The sequence below is a fragment of the Chiloscyllium plagiosum genome, chromosome 4, assembly GCF_004010195.1.
Source record: "Chiloscyllium plagiosum isolate BGI_BamShark_2017 chromosome 4, ASM401019v2, whole genome shotgun sequence".
NCBI classification, from domain to species: Eukaryota; Metazoa; Chordata; class Chondrichthyes; order Orectolobiformes; family Hemiscylliidae; genus Chiloscyllium; species Chiloscyllium plagiosum.
The window spans coordinates 79,801,181-79,807,180 of NC_057713.1; positions in this window are offsets into that span (position 1 = coordinate 79,801,181).

Sequence of the window (6,000 nt, forward strand, 5' to 3'; positions counted from 1 at the left end):
ATAAATTCAATACTAATAGGGATGCTGGCCTTTTAGAGTGGCATTTTTAATTCCGTCATGACAGTCTCCACTAACTTGGTCTGCTTTGAAGTTGCAAAATTTGCTATGTTAGTGATAGTCTTTCCTATGTTTGTTTAACTGCAAGGATGTGGCAAGCCCTTATGTACTCTACTTTGCACTCTCCTGATATTCTTAAGATAAAAGTCTATTCACGACTACTTGCATGAATCAGTTTACACCAATCATTTCTTATCAGAGTAATCACATTAGGAAACAAAATACATGCTGCACTAGCTGCCTCCATTGTTGTCTGAAGAGATAAGCCAGTTGACAGAGATGCAATTCCAAGTTTGAAATTCTGAAGTCAATGTCATTCAGTGAGAAAAAAAATGAATCATTTTAGTTTCCTTTCCAGTCTAACCAGGTCATCAATGTCATCTGCGTTATGAGCCTCAGAAACGTCAGCAACAAGAAAGTACTATAGCGTGTGACATCAAAAGGAGAATATTTGGGCTGCATCATTAAGAGTAAGTGGTAGACAGAGACAGTTATAGGAGAGGAAGATCAATGGAAAGCCAAGGACAGGAAAGCAGAGAAGAAAGCCAATGATGGATATCACCAATTAGATGGAGCTAACTAATGTGGAATGTGTGAGCACAGCACGGAACAGACAGAGGTAGAGATCGCTGGCAGTCAACCTTCTGGGATGATGATGATGATGATGACACAACATATGAGACAGTCAAAACTATACCAAGCTCCATGACATGCAAGAAGTAACTGCACTCCAGAACATTACAGCAATATTACTGGAACAAGTTTACTTCTTTAAGACACAGAAAAAACCGGGGGATATATTAACAAACACTTTTAAAAAAACAAAGTCCTTCCAGATGATGTGGTATGAATTTAAAATGAATCTTCATCTCCTAAAACGGATTCTGACAACATGGGAGATAAAACAGAATATGACTTAATGCAGGTGCTAAAGATCCCCCACAGATGATAGTCACTTCAAATCTACATATCAGGTTGAATAAAACCGCTAAATAAGTGGAACTAGGAAATCTTCAATTAGTAATATTTTCAGGCTTTTTAACATCTCTTCTAAACAACATATTTTGTGTACAATGCCTTTCGAATGACACTGCAGATATTGTTTCCTGTTCTTATGTTTCGACTGCCAGCATCTTTATTGAAAAACAGGAAACTGATAAATTTTAGTTCTTGTATCACTCAATAGGACCAGTGGAACATAATTTGTGAACATTAAACTATTCATTTAAGACAGCATTAGGACATTCATTTCAAGAATTGTCACTTTAAAGCATGGGGAAGAGAGTTAAGACAACCTTTCAATGGTGTCTTCTCTTCATGGATGTTGACTGATAACCAAATTATTTCTAACATTATTTGTTTTCACACCAAAACCACAGCGCCAACCAATGGAAATGCTCATGTTTATTTGCCTGATGCAGTTCTATGTACATTGTGATGGGTATTTCTGAAAGTAAATTTCAAGAATCATTTTTAACTTATTGCCACAGACCTCTTTACATAAGCCACACATTTTCCTGCTTTCCAGCAAGTGTGATAAGAGCGTGAACATCATGATAAGCCTCTTTTGATATTGGTTCTATGAATAGATTAAGATGTCAGAGAAAGCCTACACTTTACGCTAATCTTTGATGTCATGACTTTTCTGATCCCACATAAATAATTAAAGTTGTGCAATAGGATGTGAGTGGAACTCAACAGTTTAACACATAAATAATTCTAAAGATATCAATTTCCTAATAAAGTTAATATAGTGTACTCTCCAACATTTCAACTGTGGAGCTGCTTTGCTATCTCTGGGTGAACAAAACCAAATCTCCATGATGCAGTTACCAAACTATAATTGTGCAGAAACAAAATTATCAATCCTTTGGAAGCCATGGTGCTGTGGTCTTTGTCTACCTAATGCTGTTAGTTGTAACTGATAACAAAATATATAAAAACAGTGCTCATTGAAGCACCTGGATTGTCCAGTGTCAGCTCCCCACATGCATAGTAATAAAACCACTTGAACATTGCATGTGGACTCTGAGTGTCCAAATCTTACATCTGAGTATTCGCTTGGGCCTTTCATTTGGCACTGTCAACAGAATACAATGGATGTTGGACACTGACTGGCAACTAGGACAAGTCACAGTGAGAGTCAATTTTAAATTGTACTAAATTCGACTCCATCCCAACCCAGGATGCGTTAGGTAGCCTACGTGTTTGAAACCGAGGCTCCGGACAATGCTTCAAGTGGTGGTAAAGATGATGTGGAAACGCTTGCATCATAGATTATAATTACAGTCAGTATTAATCATGAGTTCAGTCCAGGAGGATCATTCCTCTGATGACAACTTTACCTAGAGATGGCCAGTAAATGAAGAGTTAGAACAGGTTAAAAAAAGTTCTCAATTTTGCCAGCATTAAAACCACCAACAGCCCTGCTGTAACAGGATTGGGAGGGGCTAGAGTAACAGTTGGCTGAATAGGAGGAGGAAAGAAAAGGAGGTTGGGAATCATTGCCCTCATGCTCGGCAATTCTGATTAAAATGGAGTATGTGCTCCTGAAGTGTGGAAAAATCCACAAACTAGCTCACATAGCCACACTAGCACAAAATAGACAAGTAGGACAAATGATTATAAGGGATTTCCTGCTGTAGTGAGGAATGATTTGTGTGTCCCTATCCCCTAATGATACTATGAAGTTATTAGAAAAATTACGCCACCTAAAACCTCGACATGACGACAAGAGGTTTTGGACAAAATTGCAGGAAATGTGGCATTGCGACCATCTCCATAACGCGGATGCTTACAGATGAATCCAGATGAAATTACATGAGGCTTACTGGGGATAGCTGCATTAGGGTGGAACTCAGTGCAACAATATCACTGCAAACTAGAACTGCAGTAGCTGATCTCTGCAAATTTGGAGCAGCAATAGCGCAAGGTCTAAACTCAGCCCCACTTCATTGCAAATTAGTGACAGTAATAGAACAAGAAAATGATGGGAGGGTGCCCATGAATATGGCAATTGGAAGTTTGAGGTATATTGTAACTAATAGGGCATGGCTGCAATGCCAACGTACAGTTCATATAGACAACAGATTAGTAGACAACAGCAGGTTGCATCAACCAGTAAGATGGACTGTACCCCAAGAAGGTAACCACATGGAGAAAATCAGACCAAAAGTGTTAGCAGGATAGGCTATGGCCACCATGATAGTCACCCTGAAACCTGAGGTGTGCTTTAATTACAAAATCCTAGGACACTGAGAAAGTGAGTGCAAAACTCCAAGACAGGATAATTGCCAGCACCACTGCAATTTCCATAGGTCAGGCCTCACAGAAAGGGACTGGCTGCGAAAGGTGGAGGTGTTGGGGGAAGGGGAGGGAACTCCAACAAGGCAACACAATAGTGTTTCAGTGAATTTAATGAATGTTTTAAACTCCCAATTGATCAGTATCATTGAGAATGTGATCAGGGCAAGGCTTAAATAGGGAAAGGGACCGATCCTTGCCGATACAACGGCACTGTTAGAAAGTAGGCAGTGTGATATGTTAAAGACACGGTGGGGGGGGGAGAAACAGGTGAATATACAAAGGCCAAACCCAGGAAACACAAGGGATGTTTATCCCAGGCCAATTATGGGTGTGCAAGAACTCCAGAAGTTACAAAATTGAGGCTACATATATTAAGAGAATCGACGTTTCGGGCATTAGCCCTTCTTCAGGAATCAGGCTAATGCCCGAAACGTCGATTCTCCTGTTCCCTGGATGCTGCCTGACCTGCTGCGCTTTTCCAGCAACACATTTCCATCTCTGATCTCCAGCATCTGCAGACCTCACTTTCTCCGCTACATATATTAAATAAATTTGACATACTAGTAGATTCTAACAATAAGCAGATATTTTGGGCAGGTTACAATTCAAAATGTGAAGGCAAGACAGGTTCCAGTTAGAGCTCTAGCCATCCCAGGGGACTAGACATACAGGCTCCCGTGTTAGACATTACCTGGGGTATGAATGAGTACTAAGCAAGACTGCAGGCTAATGAATACCTCACCAGTGGTGGGCCCAGAACTGTTCCACCAGACCTACAAACAATACCCCATACACCCTGAGGCAGTGCACGCTGTGGAGGGCAGTGTGCAAGAGCTTGCAGAATAGGGAACCTTGAGGCCAACCACCTCAGTTCCCCTGAATGGCCAGTCAAATAGCCCAACAAGTCATATCAATTAGTGATAGACAATACAGCACTGAACAAGGCAATGCTACAGGAAGATCTAAGTCCCCTGACCATCATTAACAGGTTGAAACCTTGAACATAAAATACTTACAATTTTAGATATTGCCAACTGGTTCTGTTAGGTATCAGGAATTCCAAAGCAAGCCTACTTACAATAGGAGGAAGACAGGATAACTGGGTAAGGGATTCCACAACAGCTTGACCATCTTCTATTTGGTCATGAGTGAAAGGCTGAGTCAGTGCAATATAGGACCGCGCCATAATACAATCTCAATATGTAGATAATATCCTAACAGCGTCAGAAAGGAGAGCTCTCTTAATAGTCTTAAGTACACTAAAAGATACTGGATTCAACATAAATCCGAAAAAGGCACAAGTAGGGCACACATGAGATCAGTCAGGGAAATAAGGTCTTACCACAGGAATAGGAAAATGGCCACTGTGGAAACGTCTCCCCAGCACAGCAAAATGGGGTCCGAAAGCTGTTCAACTACTGCTGCAAGTATTTATCCCAGTTTGTAGTAAGGAGCCAACAGAGAGGTTAGTGAAGGGGAAAACAGGACAGAAAAGGTAGAATGGAGACCAGAGCAAGAGACAGCTTGTATAGAATTTAAGGTTGGTCTCATGTTAGCACCAGTCCTTAGTTGTCTGATATGTCCCGGCTATTCACATTCACAGCAGTATAGAGGGGGATTTTCATAATATCGAGGGGAGAATGAGACACCCATGCCCACAACAGCCCCCTGCAGTAAAGGAACTGCCAGGTTTATGGCTGTGTTAGACTGTGCTGCACAGGTAGTCTGGGTGAGTGAATCTATGCCAGGACAAGTAATGCTGCACACTCAATTGTTAAACATCAGGAAATTGAAAACGGTATCTCACTCCAGGTAATCAACATGTGTGACTACCCAAAGACAAGGCAGTATAGATCGTAAGAAATAACAAAATTAATCTAGTACATGGAATGATATGTAAAGGGGAATTGTACCAGTGTCAATGAGGTTAGACCAAGAGGTGGAACTGGACATCTCAGATGTCCACTTGAGAACCTAGATCTAACTCTATCTAAATAGATCTAGAGAGTACATATATGGTAATTTCAGACAGGATGGGCAGTTGTAAATTAGAGCAAAGAGACTTTCTTAAAAGAGAATTTGAGGGAGCCTTGTCAGCATAAGTAGCTGAACTAGTGCCCTTACGGAGGCCCTCAAAGCAGCTAAGGGTAGGAGGGTAAATATATGTACACCAACACTGGAATACATTTGACATAGTCTGTGACTACGTGACAGTGTGGAGTTCATCACCTCAAGCACCCAGAGAGGCAGCAGTTATTAAAAAGATCCATAGAAGGACGGAAAACAAAGGGGTTTTATGTTGGCAGACATGGCTGCTAAAAAGAAGTAGCTGAGTAAGAGGAACTGTACAAAGTCCAGCTGGCTACATGTGGCCCAGAGGAGATGGATGTGCAGCAATTACCAAGGAGAAGTAAAACATAGAAAGGCAGGAGACCCTATATGGTAAGATGGAATTTGGAGGAAATATTTAATAACGATAGCCCCAAATTACATATAAAATACACTGTATCATAAATCAGACCACAACTAACAGGGCAGCATGCTCCATAGACTGCTTTGGGATTGGTGGTGGACTGGCATTGGCTGACTATTGTTAGAGATGTATCAGTTGTGACCAGCATAACCCTGGCAAACTAT